This window comes from Cupressus sempervirens, chromosome 8 (assembly GCF_028749045.1).
Source record: "Cupressus sempervirens isolate cs-2001-9-10 chromosome 8, ASM2874904v1, whole genome shotgun sequence".
In the NCBI taxonomy this organism is placed as follows: domain Eukaryota; kingdom Viridiplantae; phylum Streptophyta; class Pinopsida; order Cupressales; family Cupressaceae; genus Cupressus; species Cupressus sempervirens.
Window position 1 is genome coordinate 90539188 of NC_143125.1, and position 21045 is coordinate 90560232.

General features: G+C 33.5%; 2 non-coding genes and 1 pseudogene across 3 annotated transcripts in view; 2 read left to right on the top strand and 1 right to left on the bottom strand.

Annotated features, from left to right (window-relative positions):
- LOC149541771 (light-independent protochlorophyllide reductase iron-sulfur ATP-binding protein pseudogene) overlaps window positions 1-19262 on the bottom strand; it is a 142545-nt pseudogene extending 123283 nt beyond the window's left edge. Inside the window, exon 1 of the transcript XR_016355369.1 lies at window positions 19118-19262. The product of XR_016355369.1 is annotated as a light-independent protochlorophyllide reductase iron-sulfur ATP-binding protein pseudogene (transcript). The remainder of the gene's footprint in view (window positions 1-19117) is intronic.
- Window positions 9741-9829, top strand: TRNAS-GCU (transfer RNA serine (anticodon GCU)). Its single transcript has one exon. It is a non-coding gene; the product is annotated as a tRNA-Ser (tRNA).
- Window positions 18559-18633, top strand: TRNAH-GUG (transfer RNA histidin (anticodon GUG)). The gene has a single exon. It is a non-coding gene; the product is annotated as a tRNA-His (tRNA).
- Window positions 19263-21045: the final 1783 nt, after the last annotated feature.

Here is a 21045-nt window from a genome sequence, read left to right on the forward strand (position 1 = left end):
TGGATCAGGTGAAACACGAATCAGTTGACTCAAACTGTTTTGAAAGAGGGAAAAAAATATTCAATTATCTCGAAACTGATCGAACCATAGCTAACGAACATCAAGACTCTATCGATTGCACCATTATTTTTGAAAATACCAACAATATGAGGGTAAAAAATGAACTCATCGTACCATTATGGTGTGATAAACAATCAGGGAAGCGAAGAATCCCTTGTCCTCATTTAATTCTTAGAATGCCTATAGAATCTATTTTCTATAAAAATGAAAATAACAATATTTTTGCTTTTTTGAATGACCCTCGTTCAAAAATGATAAAATATGGGAACGGGGGTTATTCAATTGAAAAAGAAAGGAATTTTCTTTAAAATCAATTAGACGGAAGGCCCAGATTAAAAATAAAAAAGGCTTATATTTCTCTCATTTCAGTAAGAACAAATAAGATCATTATCAATATGATTCAAATTAGCTTGCTAAAATACCCTTCTTTTAATATGGAAAGTTCTCCATTTTTGTTTCATAACAAATTAGGTCACACTAATTCTTTTTTTTCGAATGATCAAAGTAAATTACTTAGTAAGGGAACTATTCGTTCAGTACCTAATGAGAATAAAAAAGATCAATCTTTTATTATTCTGTCTACTTCTGATTTTTTGCAAATCGTTTTGTTTAATGATTCTTTAAAAAGCTTAAATATAGTAAAAAAGTTGGATGCAAATAAAAAAATGGCATTGTCAGGTTTCCTGGGTTATTTACATAGTATTTCTAATCGTTTTCCATACTGTCGTTTGATGACTTATAAAAAAGTATTACTAAATGAACGTTCAATTTCTAACAATGACTCGAATACTTTTCAAGTAGCTAAATGTTATTTTATGGACGAAAAGAGGGAAATTTATAAATTTGATTCATGCAGAAATATTCTTTTTAATTTTCATTTGTACTTTTCCCTATCCAATTTTTTTGAAAAAACATTTCCAGTAGTCAGCCTTGGACAATTTTTTTGCAAAAGTATATGGATATTCAAAGATAAACAACTCCAAGAATCTGGTCAAATTGTAGTTGTTCGTGAGGGATCTTTTATCATTAGATTAGCTAAACCCTATTTGGGTACTCGAGGAGCAACTCATAATAGTTATTATGGGAAAATTCTTTACGAAGGAGATACATTAATCACCATGTCATACGACAGATTAAAATCTGATGATATAATTCAAGGTCTTCCTAAAGTTGAACAATTATCAGAAGCCTGCTCGAATACTTTAATATCGAAAAATCGAAAAAAAAAATTTAAAGAATTGAACAGACACCTGGCAAGATTTTTTGGAAACTTTTGGGGGTCATTCACCAGTGTTAGAATAACTATGGAGGATAGTCAGAATCAGTTGGTCAATGAAATTCAAAAGATTTATCGATCCTAGGGGGTACAAATTTTTGATAAGCATATAGAAATTATTGTGCGCCAAATTACATCGAAAGTTTTAGTTGTAGATGTCGAAAAGTCCGAAAATAAAAATTTGGAAAATGGACTAAATAGTCTTTTTTTACCCGGAGAACTCATTAGATTATCACAAGCACAAAGAATGGATCGTGCTCTCGAAAAAAGAATAAACTATCGAACCATTTTATTGGGAATGACAAACGCATCTCTGAATACTCAAAGTTTTCTATCGGAAGCGAGTTTTCAGGAAACTGCTCGGGTCTTAGCGAAATCTGCTCTTCAAGGTCGCATTGATTGGTTGAAGGGCTTGAAGGAAAATGTTATTCTCGGGAGAATGATACCTGTTGGTACTGGATTCAACCGTTTGAAAAAACGGACTAAAATAGATCCGAGAATGAGTAAGAAAAATATATTTCCAATAAAAGTGAAAGATTTTTTCTTTAAATTTTTATTGCAAAAAAAAAAAGTTCTAAAAAAATTAGTCAAAATAAAGAAAAAATCAAAACGAGTAGGAGTAGTAAAAAAGAAATTTATAAAGAAAGAAATCTAACAATTTGCTTTATTGTATAAAAAAAAAAAAAAAAATCAAATGAATATTTGTACCAAGTAGGCTACGGCAAGCAATTTAACCCATTCCATTGGAATGTAGGTATTCCAGTTCATATTAAAAAGCAAAAAAAGAAAATGATGAAAAAAAATTGGAACATCAATTTGAAAGAAATGGTAAGAGTAGGAGTTCATTTTGGTCATGAGACAAAAAAATGTAATCCTAAGATGGCACCTTACATTTTTAAAGAACGTCAAAATAGTCATATTATAAATTTGACTTATACCGCTCGTTTTTTATCAGAAGCCTGTGATTTTGTGTTTGATGGAGCAAAAAGAGGAAAACAATTTATGATAGTTGGTACAAAACATCAAATAGCTGATTCAGCTAAATTAGCTGCTTTAGCAGCTCGATGTCATTATGTAAATAAAAAATGGCTCACGGGTATGTTAACTAATTGGTTTACTACAGAAGCAAGACTTGAAAAATTCAAAAATTTAATGAAAAAAAAAAATACGGGAGGATTTGATCAATTTACGAAGAAAGAAGCAGCAATACTCAGGAGAGAATTGAACAAATTACAGGAAGATCTGGGAGGTATTAGATACATGAAAAAATTACCCGATATTGTAATAATTCTCGATCAAAAAGGAGAATATACTGCTATTCGGGAATGTAGAACTTTGGGTATTCCCACAATTTGCTTAGTTGATACAGATTGTGACCCAGATCTCGTGGATATCCCAATCCCAGCCAATGATGATGGTAGAGGACCAATCCGACTGATCCTAAATAAATTAATTTTAGCAATTCACACAGGTAAAGCATTGTAATTCTATAAAAAGTGAATAAACAAAAAAAAGAGAAGCTAAAACTAAGTTGGCTACAATTCCCAAATCTTATAGAATAGATTAAGATATATTTGTCTAGAAATACAGATATATTTGTCTAGAAATACAGAAATCTTCTTAATCAGTGAAATAATCATTTCATTATTTTATTTCGTAACCTAACTGATGATAGTGAAATAATTAAGGAATCGGTCATTGAACCAAAATAATTTTTTTTTTGAAATTCATCTTTATATAGAAAGGGTAATATGAATATTGTACAATTTCCTATTAACACGCTGAATTTTTTCTATGAGATATCCGGTGTGGAAGTAGGTCAGCATTTTTATTGGCAAATAGGGGGGTTCCAAGTTCATGCACAGGTACTTATAACTTCCTGGATTGTAATTGCTGTATTATTAAGTTCAGCTACTCTAGCTGTTCAAGACCCACAAATTGTTCCAAACGGAGCTCAAAATTTTGTGGAATATGTTCTCAAATTTGTTCGGGACTTGGCTAGAACTCAGATTGGCGAAGAAGAATATGGTCCTTGGGTTTCTTTTATAGGAACCATGTTTTTATTTATCTTTGTTTCTAATTGGGCAGGTGCTCTTTTCCCCTGCGGAATTTTTCAATTACCTCATGGGGAATTAGCCGCGCCTACAAATGATATTAATACTACAGTAGCTCTAGCTTTGCTCACATCAGTAGCTTATTTTTATGCAGGTCTTACAAAGAGGGGTTTAGGCTATTTTGGTAAATATATTCAACCAACCCCAATACTTTTACCGATTAACATATTAGAAGATTTTACGAAACCTCTATCACTTAGTTTTCGGCTTTTTGGAAATATATTAGCTGACGAATTGGTAGTTGCCGTTCTTGTTTCCTTAGTACCTTTAGTGGTACCTATACCTGTAATGTTCCTAGGATTATTTACAAGTGACATTCAAGCTCTAGTCTTTGCAACTCTAGCCGCAGCTTATATAGGAGAATCCATGGAGGGTCATCATTAATTGAATTAATTGGACTTAGTCTTTTAATTCAGATTCATAATAATTTTCTCATTTATATTTATAAAACGTTAAATGTTCTTTCCATTTTGATTCCCCCTTAATTATAGTCATAAATGAAAATACTGAATCTCTAAGATCTTAGTAGAAAGATTAAGGATCACCTCACCCGTCGATAAAATCGATAGATAGAATAGATCATATTTGTAGATTCATATCTACATTAATAATATTAATAGGTTTACTAATGGGAATTAGTTTAGTAAACTATGTGTGTATCCCGGTTTCGAGCAATGACTCGAAGGGATACGTTTTATGTACATAGTTTGTCTATATATTCTATCTCTAATTCTTTAGAGATATAATATTTAATCTAAAAAAGGATATAATATAAGGGTAGAGGATTTACCTATTTTGTATTATCAAATAATTTTTTAATACCATTTCGTCGAATCAAAATTGAGTTGTTTTCAAAGAAAAGAAATTGTTCTCTAGTTGAACGTGAACAATCAAATCAATAGAGAAAACTATCATATTATCCACCATTATTTAATCTAAGAGGAGATTACCATGAATCCTTTGATTTATGTTGCTTCCGTTATTGCTGCTGGATTATCCGTAGGCCTTGCTTCTATTGGACCTGGCATTGGTCAAGGCACTGCTGCGGGACAAGCTGTTGAAGGTATTGCGAGACAACCGGAGGCGGAGGGTAAAATACGAGGTACCTTACTGCTAAGTTTAGCTTTTATGGAAGCTTTAACTATTTATGGATTAGTTGTAGCTCTAGCACTTTTATTTGCTAATCCATTTGTTTAATCTCGGAGACTAAAATCCGTATCCTTCGGGATTTTAAGGACCCCCCTTTATCAATTTTCTTGTTCAGCCAATAGGGGAGGGGCTGATCCAAAATAATGGACTTATACGTCACTTGTTTTGGTCAGAAAGACTTGTGACACTCGAAGAAGTAGATAGATTGAGCAAAGTTTTTTTTATTATAGCCTTATTTATCGTTATGCAGGACCTGGGACTTACTAAGTACTCGAAATCTGTTTATCCAGAATGAATCGAGTCGGAGAAAAAACTTTGTAAAAGTATCCTTATCTATGAGGGGAGAGCGTATGAAAAATGTAACTGATTCTTTCATTTCCCTAATTTTTTTATCCTCCGCTAAGGGTTTCAGGTTAAATACCAATATTTTAGAAACAAATATACTAAATCTCAATGTGGTGCTTGGTGTACTGACCTATTTCGGAAAGGGAGTGTGTGCGAGTTGTATATTTGAATAATCTAGCTGGATCCAACCAACTGCATTTTGTAGATAGAAAAGTGCATGATCTCAACAAATTACTTCTAAAAGGGCAAAAAATCAATATGGAAGAACTATAGCATTTCGTAATTGATTGGGAAATTTTTGACCAATCCCAACCAATATGAGAAAATCTTTAGAATGGTTAAAGCTAAACTGCTTGAAGTCCAAGCAAAACTGGTACTCTTTGAACCGCTGTGCTAATATGAGATGGGTTCAAAGGCATAGTTGGAGGTTAAATCGATATATAACATTCATATCAATGGAATTATTCAATCTATCTACTGAAAAATAGTCCTAATCTCCCATCCAATACAATTTTTGGGGTTTAAATGCGGAACCGACGACCTACACAAAAGCGAATTTATTCAAGAAAAAAAATACGAAAAGAAAAAACAACAACTCAGTTGATAACAAAAAACCCCTTTTGGCAAAAGAGCCCTTCGTAGATTTCGGTCTTTGATAGATTGATTTTTTTTTTAATTTACATAATATGAACGAAAAGGGTAGGCTTGGTAAAAAAAGCCGAGCGGGAAAGCCGAATGAATCGAAAGATTCGTGTTCGGTTTGGGAAGAGATTATTCGTTCAACTTATGAATAGATAATCTACTTTCATTAAGTAATTTATTAGATAACCGTAAACAGAAAATAGTGAGTACTATTTAGAGTTCTAAAGAATTATGTAAAGGAGCTGCTAATCAGCTTGAGCAAGCCCAGGCTCACTTACGGGAAGTAGAAATGCGAGTGCGTGAAATTCGGGAAAATGGATACTCTCAAATAGAACAAGAAAAAGAGGATCTTATCAATGTTGCTTCTGTTAATTTGAAACAATTAGAAAATTTAAAGAATGAAACCGTTCAATTGGAACAACAAAGAGTAATGGAACAGGTTCGACAACAAATTTCTCGCCAAGCTGTCCAAAGAGCTCTAGGAACTCTGAATAATCGTCTGAATAGTGAGTTACATTTACGTACGATCGAGCATAATATCGACTTGCTGCTAGGCATGAAAAACATAACTGATTAACGTTATATATATATATATACTAGGTCTTATTTTTCAAAAGAGAATTAACTAGTGTTAATGGTAACTATTCGACCCGATGAAATCAGTAGTATGATACGTAAACAGATTGAACAATATAATAACGAAGTCAAGGTTGTTAATATTGGCACTGTACTTCAAGTAGGAGATGGCATTGCTCGTATTCATGGTCTTGATAAAGTAATGTCAGGGGAATTAGTAGAATTTGTAGATGGTACAGTAGGTATTTCCCTAAATCTAGAATCAGATAATGTTGGAGCTGTATTAATGGGTGATGGTTTGATGATACAAGAGGGTAGTTCCGTGAGAGCAACGGGAAAAATTGCTCAGATACCAGTAAGTGATGCTTATTTAGGTCGAGTTGTAAATGCGCTAGCTCGACCTATTGATGGTAAGGGGAAGATCTCATCTTTCCAATCTCGATTGATCGAATCTCCCGCTCCAGGTATTATTTAACGACATTCTATATATGAACCTCTTCAAACAGGTCTTATTTCTATTGATTCTATGATCCCTATAGGGCGCGGTCAGCGAGAATTGATTATTGGGGACAGACAGACCGGTAAGATGGCAGTAGCTACAGATACGATTATAAATAAAAAAAATCAGAATGTAATATGTGTTTATGTCGTTATTGGTCAAAAAGCTTCTTCGGTAGCTCAGGTAGTTAATACGTTCCAAGAACGTGGCGCAATGGAGTATACCATTGTGGTAGCGAAAACTGCAGATTCTCCTGCTACATTACAATATCTTGCTCCTTATACAGGAGCAGCTTTAGCCGAATACTTTATGTATAAAGAACAACATACATTAATCATTTATGATGATCTTTCCAAACAAGCACAAGCTTATCGACAAATGTCTCTTCTATTAAGAAGACCACCTGGCCGGGAAGCTTATCCAGGAGATGTTTTCTATTTACATTCTCGCTTATTAGAAAGAGCAGCTAAATTAAATTCGCAGTTAGGTGGAGGTAGCTTGACTGCTTTACCAATAGTTGAGACTCAAGCTGGAGATGTCTCAGCTTATATCCCCACTAATGTCATTTCCATTACCGACGGACAAATCTTCTTGTCAGCTGATCTCTTCAATGCAGGAATTCAACCTGCCATTAATGTGGGTCTTTCCGTATCTAGAGTAGGATCCGCAGCTCAGATGAAAGCTATGAAACAAGTAGCTGGGAAATTAAAATTAGAATTAGCTCAACTTGCAGAGTTAGAATCTTTTGCACAATTCGCTTCTGATCTTGATAAAGCTACGCAAGATCAATTGGCAAGAGGCCAACGATTACACGAGTTGCTCAAGCAATCTCAATCAGATCCTTTGATAGTGGAAGAACAAATAGCTATGATTTATACCGGAACGAATGGATATCTAGATAAATTAGAGATCGTACAAGTTAAAAAATTTATTCTTAAGCTGCGCGAGTATTTAGTAAAAAAGAAACCCCAATTTGGAGAAATTATACGTTCTACTGGGACATTCACGCAACAAGCAGAAGATCTCTTAAAAGAAGCTATTCAAGAAAATCTCCAACTTTTTATTATGCTCGAAATAGTATAAAAGAGCTAAATAATCATTTTGAAACATTTAACAAAGCATAACGATGAATTATTATGTCCAATAGGATTTGAACCTATACCTAAGGTTTAGAAGACCTCTGTCCTATCCATTAGACGATGGATGCTTTATTTTCATTATTCCTTTACTTTATCGATTGGGAATAAAAAAGTATGATTTTTTCTCTATTCACAACGAGATTCGGGAATGAAAGAGAAAGAATAGGTAGGTAACATGGGCATGAAAAATGAAATAAGAATAAGAAATATGAATGAGCAGGTAGCGGGAATCGAATCCGCATCGTTAGCTTGGAAGGCTAGGGGTTATAGTCGACGTTGATTAACGCCTCTAATTCAGAACCGAACATGAAAATTTCATTTCATTCAGCTCCTCCATGAGAGAGAGATAGAAAGGGAGGTCTGATAAAAAAAAAAAATGCTTTTTCACATAATACATAAATTATTTATGCTCTGCTCCATAACATCTATGTTAGTTGTATTTGTAGTTCTTTCCTCTTAACTTCAGGTGAAGAACCTTAAATAGAAAATACCTATTCACTTGATAGATGATCCCTATAGAAAGATAAGATTGAAAAATTCTTAATATTGGGCTCAAAAATCTTTCTAATTACTTCGTTTTCTATTTCTACTGATTGCAATCCTAGAGGAAATCAAATTTCACCGAGCTCAAACAAAATCACGGTGACTAAAGTAAACCAAAGTCACTGTTACCTAGCTATTTGACTCCAACTTTTTTATTCTAGTAGTTGAACATTTAGTTTAGTTACGATGAAAAATAATATTTTGATATCCATGGATCTTTGATTGATCCGATTAGATAGATCGGTCTAATCTTTTCAAAAATTCTACATTCTGTTTCGCCATCTTGAATGGAAAATATCGTCATTTTATCATTCATTCCAAATTCAAATTACGAGAATGCGCACAATTCCTTTCCTGACCCAGGGTATTCATAGGAGAGGTTTAGAACCTATATAGTAAATAGAGTTTTTTATATAAAAAAATATAAATGAGAGTTGAAAGATCCTTCAACTCTGTTGAATATAATGATAGAACGAATCACACTTTTACCACTAAACTATACCCGCTACAATTTCATTGTATCATACAGATCGATTTTTTGTCCAATAGGAAAAAGTAATTTTTAGATTCTAATAAGAATCTAATGCAAGTTCCGATCATCATATTTTCCTATTCCTGAAAACTTAATAAGAGATAGTTTCTTTTCACTTCTTCCATCCCTTACCTTATTGTTTTGTTTTTACTCTTACAAGAAAAAAGAAAAACCCTCAATCAATATTGTAGGGAATACTCCATGACTAATAGTATGATTTTCTTTAGTAACTAGTCTATTTATAGATTAGTTGTTATGATTATTAACACATTCTTTAGAATAATTCAAGTAATTTGGAATTAGTTTTTCTTTATGACAGATATAGAAAATAAGAATGATCCACTCTTAGTCTTTGAAATCTCTTTTTTACCCTTCAATATGATCTATACATTTTCAATCCAATCTAGAACATCTCATCCAGATTATAATCTGAAATAGTTGGAATAAAAAACAATATATATATTATATAGCAAGTGCTTATCTATTAATCTTATAATAAGAGATAAAAATATAATACATTATATATAGCAAGTGCTTATCTATTAATCTTATAATAAGAGATAAAAATATAATACATAAAAGGAAATATAAGAAATGATATCACAAGGTCAAATTTTGATAGCCCTTTTTATTGCTGTTACGTTTATAATAATGATTTTAGCTTTCAGATTAGGTAGAGCACTGTATTCTTCATAATTTAGTCAATTAATTCCTTATCTAGGAAAGACAATGGCCTGGCCAGATACTGGCCGGGCTAGAAAAAGCGAAAAATTGTTTGAAATGGAATAAAAAAATAAAATTGGATTCTCACAAATGTTGGTCTTTATTTAGTGAAATGCTATATTCATTTTAGATCTGCCATTTAGGAGAGATGGCTGAGCGGACTAAAGCGGTGGATTGCTAATCCGTTGTACAAACTATTTTGTACCGAGGGTTCGAATCCCTCTCTCTCCGTTCAGTCTGAGATTACTCCTCAAAACCTATTAAGGGATTTTGACAAAATCTACTTTCTAATCTTTTTTTCTATTCTTTACGCCCAGGATTTCGTCCTGGATCGTTTGATAGGAATCCAAAGATAAAGAGAGAAACAAAAAATATCACTACTGTGTAAACGAACAGCTTAAGAGTAAGCATTATGTAATCTCTGAAATTATTCTTATTAGAAAACGGAACAGATCATCAATTTTTGTATCATATATTGGCTATTGGCATTGGCTGAGCAAAGAAAAAAAGTAGATTCAAAATTGAATCTATTCTGTTTCTCTTTTCTTCTTTGCTCGGAATTGAACAGGATAAATAGGAATTCGAATACTAATTAAACTACCCTAAACTTGTTTAAGATTATCACAATCAACAAAACAATAGAAACAAGTACAGTCTATGTCTAAAATAGAAGAAAATTTGGAATAGATAAATTATCATCTTTACTCATTTTTTAAATAGAATATTGAAAGATATGTTATCTTCTAATAACATATTCTAATCACTAGCTAATCACCCAAACTGCAACTGTGATGCCATTGATATTGACTCAAGTTATTTTGATCTGTCGAGAATAGATGTATCACAAAATAAACATCAGAACGAGGAAAAAGAGTGTTACATCAATTTAGTTAAAGAAAATGATCCAATTAGAAATAGTTAAATTGTAACAACTAACTAATCATAAAATGATAGAAAAAAAAGATGTTTTTTCCATATCAAGTGATACAAACAAAAATGAATAAAAACTTAGATTATCGTTATTGAAAACTTACGGCAGCTTGCCAAGCAAAGGCTAATAAAAAAAAGAACAGAGGGATAATGGGCATTACATTAACAATTGGATCAAAAATTGCATAAGCTTCAGGCAATTTGGCAAAAAAGGGATTATTCAAATGAAAAGCGGCATCGTCTAGACAAATATGGAAGTTGAGGATAACTGACATTTTGATTCTCCGATGAATAATGTAAAGATCTAAAAGTATTTGGCCAATCAATCGAATTGTTCGACAAGATTAGACTTTTAGTTTTCGAGTTGGAAGGGATCATTTATTTATACAATATTTTACCTATTCTGATAGGGAATGACCAATGAATGTATATTCTTGTTTCTTTTTAGGTTCCCCTATAGTTAGATATCTGATTAACTCCAGAATCTATGCCCCTCCGGTTATGCATAATTGCATAACGAATCAAATTATAATAATGCAATTCAGATTCAAAACATTGCGTCAATTTATCTTAATGGATTATTATAAAACAATAATGGGGCGTGGCCAAGCGGTAAGGCAGCATGTTTTGGTCCTGTTATTTCGAAGGTTCGAATCCTTCCGTCCCAGGTGGAACAGTATTATTGAATTGAAAAAAAAAAAAAGACTTATAGAAGGAAAAGATGATTTCGATAAGATTCTAAATAGAGAAAGGGATATTTTTTCGGTGTAGAATTGGAATACAGATCAAATTGAGATAGAGATAAAGTGAAATTAGCCTATTGGATGTATGCTGGTCCTACTCATATTGGAACCCTACGAGTAGCTAGTTCTTTCAAAAATGTGCATGCCATTATGCACGCTCCTCTAGGAGATGATTATTTCAATGTCATGCGTTCTATGTTAGAATGTGAAAGAGATTTTACTACCGCAACTGCTAGCATAGTAGATCGTCACGTACTAGCACGTGGATCTCAAGAAAGAGTTGTGGATAATATTCTCCAGAAAGATAAAGAGGAACACCCTGATCTTATTATATTGACACCTACATGTACCTCTAGTATTTTGCAAGAAGATTTACAGAACTTTGTGAATAGAGCATCCATAATTTCTGATTCCGACGTCATTTTTGCAGATGTTGATCATTATCAAGTAAATGAAATTCAAGCAGCGGATAGAACTTTAGAACAGGTGGTTCGATATTATTTAGATAGATGTCATAGACAAGAAAAATGGGATCAATTTCTCACAAATGTGCCTTCTGTCAATATAATTGGAATTTTTACATTGGGTTTTCATAATCAACACGATTGTCGTGAATTAAGACATTTATTACGAGATCTGGATATTGAAATTAATCAAATAATTCATGAAGGAGGATCTGTAGAAGATCTTAAAATATTACCAAAAGCTTGGTTCAATTTAATTCCTTATCATGAAGTGGGATTGATGACAGCGGTATATTTAAATAAAGAATATGGGATGCCTTACATATCTATAGCTCCCATGGGAGCTGTAGATATGGCAGAGTGGATCCGCCAGATTCAAAAAAATGTGAATACGTTGACTCTTAGTTCATCGAATAAAAGAGTGGATTATGAACCTTATATCGACGGACAAACTCGATTTGTTTCCCAAGCTGCTTGGTTTTCAAGATCTATTGATTGTCAGAATTTGACGGGTAAAGAAATAGTTGTTTTTGGTGATACAACTCATGCTGCTTCAATCACTAAGATACTTGTTCGAGAAATGGGGATTCATGTCAGTTGTGCAGGTACTTATTGCAAACACGATGTGGAATGGTTCAAAGAGCAAATTCAAGGTTTCTGCGATGAAATACTGATCATAGATGATCATGCTGAGGTAGGAGATATGATCGCTCACACGGAACCATCTACAATATTTGGTACTCAAATGGAACGTCATATTGGTAAACGTCTTGATATTCCGTGTGGAGTTATTTCTGCACCAGTTCATATACAAAACTTTCCTTTGGGATACCGACCTTTTTTAGGTTACGAAGGTACTAATCAAATAGCTGATTTAATTTATAACTCATTTGCTCTGGGTATGGAGGACCATCTTCTAGAGATTTTTGGTGGTCATGATACTAAAGAAATAATATCCAAATCTATATCTACGGATATAGGCCTAATTTGGAATCCTGAAAGTCGACTAGAATTAAGTAAAATTCCTCGTTTTGCCAGAGAAAAGGTGGAAAGAAATTCTGAAAAATTTGCACGACAAAAGGGGATTGAAACCATTACTGTCAAAGTAATGTACGCAGCTAAAGAAGCATTAAATACCTAGCTAACTAAACCAATTAATTCTAAAAAATGTATTCTAGAAATTGAGTGAACGACTATTAATAATTACATATCTATTTTAGGATCGGATAAGAGATCTATCTGTATGATAAAAATTTGTCTTAAAACGATGTGGTAAAAAGCAACGTGTGATTTAAATGACATGATTAGTTCTGTGGATTATGACATCCGCCATTTTGACGCGAAGATACTCTTAGCTCAACATTTATAAAAAAAAAAAAAAAGATATAGGAGCTTGGTATCAAACTTTTTTTTTTCAGCTAGGGGCAGAATCTAGGGTTAATTGAAGTGAAATCAATGAGCTACCTATCGAATTTGACATTAAGTCTCGAAGATCTCTTCAGGAATTTGGGTTCAATCAATAAGAATAAAATGAGTTTTATTTATTTATAGTGCTATTGTATAATTTATCAAATTAGTAGCTCAATTTATAGAAATTGTGTCATGGTATTTTTCTGCAAAAATTTATCGTTTTAAACGCGTTTTCAATTTTTTTTTTTTTATTAAAAAGGGGGTATTCTAAATAATGCGTCTACGTTTAGGTTTAGATCATATAAAATTTGGTTATTATATAAGTTTTGTATCATGGTTGTCTTATTATTATCCATTTATATTTGTTTTATTATATCTTCATTTCATGTATTTTATTCCTGTGCGATCTTTTATAGGGAAGCACATAAGGATTTTTGTTAAGCAGTTCTTCAAGAGAAGGAGAAGAAATGAAGAAGATTAGAATTGTGAGAACGAACTGAATGAATGAAACAAAAAATGATAAACAATTGTTATCATTTTTTGTTCATTAAATAAAATAAATAATAAATTTGTACTTTTTTTTACTTTACTGCCATTTCTAACGAGCTTTTATTTATAGTCCTAATCATTTTTCATCTTAATATAATGTCAATCCAACAATCAATCCCAACATTTCGGGATTGACAATAGCATATTTTTTGGATATAATAAATTCGCTATTTCTTTTTTTTTATGGTGAATTCGTTCAACGGATCAGATTTTTTCTGATCCGGAAAGATCACTTGATTTGATTAAGAAATGGTAAAGTTTGATTCGATTATTAATATCCTTGATGATTTATTGTAAAGGTTCTATTTCTGATCGATTGAATCAAGTAACTGCTCTACTTCGGCTGTATCTATACAAATAAAGGGTTGCTAACTCAATGGTAGAGTACTCGGCTTTTAAGTGCGACTATGGTCTTTTACATGTTCGGATGAACTATTCAATTCGTCTATACCATCGGTAAAATTAGTAAGACTACGACTGATCCTAAAAAAACAAAAATGGAAAAAGTAGCATGTCGTTCTAAGAATCTCGACTTTTGTTTTTGATCAGCAGAAGCGGCAGATCAAGGAATTCAATGCATATACAAATAATAATGTATACAAATTATTAACATATGTATACAATTGAATTTGAACAAATGAATTTCTTTTGAAATAAGATCAAATAAATTCGAGAGTGCGAGTGATTAAGTCAAGTGAGTCAATGGATAAAGCTGGATGGCTTGAATCATAAGTAAAACCAGAAGAACGAGCTTCTGTTCCTCATTTCAATGAGGAATTCCCTTTACTAATCGGAAGTTAAAAGCCTTTTAGTAACCGATAAAGGAAGTTTTTCCCTGTAGTAAATTAGGGTTTTCTACATTCACCATGAGTCCTAAGTACTCGAAAACAAATGTGTAAGAGAAATAGTGTACTGACCATGTTAATTCTATTCCATGAGTCAGGAGAGCGATCGGACTGCCAAAATAAGAAATTTTCATTCTTCCTCATGACGAATGAAGATCTATGCGAAGAAAAAGATCTATCTGATAGACATTTTCTATTATGTTCCAACTAGATCGCACCATGTATTATCTTGAATAATCCAACAGGTTATTCTTGGGTCCGGGGGTTTAAACAAATGGATGACTTCCAAAGAAATTCAAACAAACATCGATCTTGGCAACAATTCTTTTTATATCCGCTTTTTTTTCGGGAAGATCTTTACGCAATTGCTCATGATCATCATTTAGATAGATCTGGTTCCGAGGAACCGACGGAAATTTTAGTTTCTAATTTTTTGAGTTTCCTGGCTGTAAAACGTTCAATACGTTGAATATGTAAACAGAATAATTCAATTAGTTTATTCGAGAATTCCAATTCAAATCAATTCATTGAATACAATAAGAATACTTTTAAATCGATACTAAAAGGGTTTACAATTGTCTTGGAAGTTTTGTTCGCAATGCGATCAAAACATTTCATAAAAGGAATGGATGGATGGAATAGTCTCCGATCCATCCATTGCATATTTCCTTTTATGGAGGATAAATTACCACATTCCAATTATATATCAGATATATGAGTGCCCTATTCAATTCATCCGGAAATTTTGGTTTGACTTTTTCGTCGCTGGATCCTAGATGCTCCTTCTTTGCATTTATTACGATCGATTCTCCATGAATGTAGTTTTAGTAAAGAAAATTTGCAGAAATCTCTGATTACACAGGGAGAAAATACGTTCTCCCTGTTCCTTTGGAATTCTTATGTGTATGAATGCGAATCATTTTTAATTCCTCTTATTAAACGATTTTTTAATTCATAGTCATTGTTATATGACTCTTTTCCGGATCGAACTCATTTTGAGAAAAAGATCAAAGATATTGTTATATTTCCTCAAAAAATTTCAACAAAAAAGATCTGTTTGTTGAAGGATTCTTTCATCCATTATGTGAGATATGGAGAAAGATCCCTTATAGCTCTAAAGGGTATGCATCTTCAAGTGAAAAAATGTAGATATCATCTGTTTCATTTTTGGCAATATTATTTTCATCTTTGGTTTCAACCGTATAGGATATGCAGTCTTGAATTATCCAAGATTTCTTTTTTTTTTTTAGGGTTTTTTATGCATGTTAAAATGAGACCTCTCGTGGTTAGAGCCAAAATGCTAGATGATTTATTCATTACCGATCTTATTACCAATGAATTAAACTCAACAGCTTCGATTAAATCAATTCTTTTTTCTTTAGCTAAAGAAAAGTTTTGTGACATCTCAGGGTGGCCAATTAGTAAATTGTCTTGGACCAGTCTATCAGATGATGATATTCTCGATCGATTCGATCAAATTTGGATAAATCTTTTTCATTACTACAGTGGATCCATCAATCAAGATGGTTTATATCATATAAAGTATATACTTTTAATTTCATGTGCTAAAACTTTGGCCTGTAAACATAAAAGTACTATACGTGTAGTTCGAGAACAATTAGGTTCATAACTCTTTACAAAATCATTTTCAAAAGAAAGAGAATCCATTTCTTCGTCCCTTTCAAAAACTCGTTCACAGAGAGAACGAATTTGGAATTCAGAAATTAGCTAGATAAACCCCCTGGCTAATTTCTGGCAAAAGATGCGGAAAAAACAAATAGAAAACTGATTTTGACCAATGAAATGCTTATTGAGCAATTGCCAGGATCAATTTATGATGCTATAGATCTTTTCCAACCAGAAATCCAACCAAATGATGGATCAAATCACTACATGGAGAAAGCCGTGTGCAATGAAAATTGCAAGCACGGTTTGGCGAGAGATTTCTTGCTCCTATTAAAAAGAGCAGATAATCCACTCCATCCGATCAGCTCCGGGTTCAAGTCCCGGGCAACCCAGAGTACCAGAATCTAGCACCTAAAAGTATTTTGTCTACTTATTGCAGATCCAATGCAATTCAATGTTATCCATTGCTCTTAACAAGCAAGATAGGTAGCATCCCACTATTCGGGAATCATCCTTAAGAAATGAAAGGGTCTTTCTTACCCATCGAAAGAGTTTTGTCTAATCACATTTAACTCCAAGGTAATAATATTTATTACCTTGAATCATAAAGAAAGAAGGAATGCCAATAGAGCGCATTAATACCTACGGTATTAATATCTACGGATACTATTGAAAACCATTTCAATATATGTGCATATAGTTTATGGAAGGAAGAGGATACTATGAATTTTATGAATATTTATAACCATGTCAAAATGTTGGTTGACATATAGATATGACTCATATTATACAGTTGAATAACAAGCCTTATGTGTATGCTTGGGAGCTTCTAATGATTAAATAAACCAAGTTATAACCATGACCGCAATTCTAGAAAGACGCGAAAGCGCAAGCCTATGGAATCATTTTTGCGATTGGATCACTAGCACTGAAAACCGTCTTTACATTGGATGGTTTGGTGTCTTGATGATTCCTACCCTATTGACTGCAACCTCTGTATTCATTATCGCTTTCATTGTCGCTCCTCCAGTAGATATTGATGGCATTCGTGAACCTGTTTCCGGTTCTCTTCTTTATGGAAACAATATTATTTCTGGTGCTATTATTCCTACCTCTGCAGCCATCGGTCTGCATTTCTATCCCATTTGGGAAGCAGCTTCTGTTGATGAATGGCTATACAACGGTGGTCCTTATGAGCTAATCGTTCTACACTTTCTACTTGGTGTAGCTTGCTATATGGGTCGTGAGTGGGAGCTTAGCTTCCGTCTAGGTATGCGTCCTTGGATTGCTGTTGCATATTCAGCTCCAGTAGCAGCAGCTACTGCTGTTTTCTTGATTTACCCTATTGGTCAACGAAGCTTCTCTGATGGTATGCCTCTAGGAATCTCTGGTACTTTCAATTTCATGATTGTATTCCAAGCTGAACACAATATTCTTATGCATCCATTTCACATGTTAGGTGTAGCTGGTGTGTTCGGTGGCTCTCTATTTAGTGCTATGCATGGTTCCTTGGTAACCTCGAGTTTGATCAGGGAAACTACCGAAAATGAGTCTGCTAATGCAGGTTACAAATTTGGTCAGGAAGAAGAAACCTACAATATTGTAGCTTCTCACGGTTATTTCGGCCGATTGATCTTCCAATATGCTAGTTTCAACAAATCTCGTTCTCTACATTTCTTTTTAGCTGCTTGGCCAGTAGTAGGTATCTGGTTTACTGCTTTGGGTATCAGCACTATGGCTTTCAACTTAAATGGATTCAATTTCAACCAATCTGTTGTTGACAGTCAAGGTCGTGTAATTAACACTTGGGCCGATATCATTAATCGTGCTAACCTTGGTATGGAAGTTATGCACGAACGTAATGCTCACAACTTCCCTCTGGATCTAGCTGCTATTGAAGCTAATTCTATAAACGGCTAATTATTCAAGATGGATTGTTAGTGTATTTCAATCCTAAAAAGAAAGCAGTACCAATTTGGTACTGCTTTTTCCATCTAATTTTTCTTAAAAGTTATAGTTATTGCGAGCGAACAGAGCACAGGCGAGCGAACAGAGCACAGTAACTATTTACTGTGCATCCAGCAGGAATTGAACCCGCGACTTCCCAATTATGAGTTGGGTGCTTTTACCATTTAGCCATGGATACATAATACCAATTATTAATTAAGTAGTGAGTATTGGCTCAGATCTTTTTTTTAAATACCCAAAACTATTAAAATAAAAAATAAAATAAATGTCAATGTCACTAGCTTGTGTGAGAGTTGCATTGCAAGTGCAACAAATTAATTATTCTAAATAATAGAATAGTTTCATTATTAGTTGGTTTTCGGGGCTTATAACCATCCATTCTTGAAATGGAATGACCCTAGACAGAGACTGCCAATTAGTTTGGGGCGGACGTAGCCAAGTGGTTCCAAGGCAGTGGATTGTGAATCCACCACGCGCGGGTTCGATCCCCGTCGTTCGCCCGGTAAAAAAAAAAGGTCGACCGGATTCAATTCATTGTGATTTTCTATAATGAATCAAATTATGAGTGGTTGACGATCCATTTGTGTATATATGTTATTACATACATATAACAAAATATAAGAATAAAATATAGATATTTTTTTATTTTCTCAAAAAAAAAGCTGAATCGACGGTAAGATTGGGATCTTTCCAAAACAACTATTTCTTATGGTATGGTGATTTCAAATTTATTCATTGAATAACGACACACGACACATTTAACATCATATATAAGATAACAAAAGCATTCATTTGCAGGCCCAAATCGAATCCCAAACCTATCTTATCCTCTTCTCATTTGTCATGCAGTAAATTATTGTATTATTTGAATATAGAGAAATAAGTCTTAATTAGCGGGGAGTTCCCGTTTCAAATTAATGAAAAAATTTGCATTTATTGTGGAAGTGGAAATGAAGGATTCTTTGCTTGGCTTCCTCCATTTACTCAGGATAAAATGAGGGTGAGGGAGCTAAAAAAAAAACACAGACAATGTTACAAAGAATGTAATGTAACATACTAGAATTTATTTACTGTTATCAAATAAGGCAAAGTTAAACTCAAAATTAGATCAAACGAATAATAAGTTCGGAAGATAAAAAATAAAGAAAAGGAGATCAAAAGATGAAAATAACAGTTTATGGAAAAGGCGGAATCGGTAAATCAACCACTAGTTGTAATATTTCAATTGCCCTAGCTAGACGTGGGGAAAAAGTGTTACAGATTGGATGTGATCCCAAACATGATAGTACTTTTACTCTTACAGGATTTTTGATACCTACAATTATAGATACTTTGCAGTCCAAAGATTATCATTATGAGGATATTTGGTCCGAAGATGTCATTCATAAAGGTTATGGAAGGGTAGATTGTGTGGAAGCTGGGGGGCCGCCCGCAGGTGCTGGATGCGGGGGATATGTGGTAGGAGAGACTGTGAAATTGTTAAAAGAATTTAATGCATTTTACGAATATGATATAATATTATTTGATGTATTGGGTGACGTGGTTTGCGGAGGTTTTGCTACTCCGTTGAACTATGCAGATTACTGTCTCATTATTACAGATAATGGATTTGATGCATTATTTGCAGCTAATCGTATTATTGCTTCTATAAGGGAAAAAGCTTGTACACATCCACTCTGATTAGCAGGTTTGGTTGGAAATCGCACATCTAAAAGAGATCTTATCAATAAATATGTAGAGGCCTGTCCAATGCCCGTAATAGAAGTGTTACCTCTTATTGAAGATATTCGAATTTCGAGGGTCAAGGGGAAAACTTTATTTGAAATGGTTGGATCCGAACCATCTCTTAACTATGTATGTGAATATTATTTAAACATAGCGGATCAAATACTGTCCCAACCGGAAGATATTGTGCCAAAGGAGATTCCAGATCGGGAATTATTCAATCTACTCTCTGACCTTTATCTCAATCCTATTGATGAGGGGAAACATCAAAATAATAAGGAAAATTTACTTGGGTTTACGACGATTTAATCCACATAGTTATAATAATTTATGTCAGTGAAAATTGATGAAACTCTCATTGTCGAATGTGAGATAGGTAATTATCATACTTTTTGTCCAATTAGCTGTGTATCTTGGTTATATCAAAAAATTGAAGATAGTTTCTTTCTAGTTGTGGGTACAAAGACATGCGGTTATTTTTTGCAGAATGCACTTGGAGTAATGATTTTTGCAGAACCTCGCTATGCAATGGCAGAATTGGAAGAAGGAGATATCTCGGCTCAATTGAATGATTATGAAGGATTAAAAAAACTCTGTATTCGAATAAGAAAAGATAGAGATCCTAGCGTGATTATATGGATAGGTACTTGTACTACAGAGATAATAAAAATGGATTTGGAAGGTATGGCACCCAAACTAGAATGGGAAATTGGAATCCCAATTCTAGTGGCAAGAGCAAATGGACTCAATTATGCCTTTACTCAAGGAGAAGATACTGTGTTAGCTGCCATGGCACATCGTTGTCCAGAACCGGAATTCTCCGTTCGTGAATGAAAAGAAACTATACAACATTTTTTGACTTTTCATTCTAGAAAAAAAGAGGAATTGGTTGAATATGCAAATCACCCTTGCTTAGTTCTTTTGGGATCTTTTCCGTCCAACGTTGCTTCTCAACTCAATTTAGAATTAAAACGTCAATCCATCAAGGTATCAGGTTGGTTACCTGCTCAAAAATATACCGATCTTCCATCATTGGGTGACGGAGTTTATGTTTGTGGTGTTCACCCATTTTTGAGTCGGACAGCAACAACTTTGATAAGACGCGAAAAATGTCAATTAATTGCAGCTCCTTTTCCTATTGGTCCAGACGGAACGCGTGCTTGGATTGAAAAGATTTGTCCTGTATT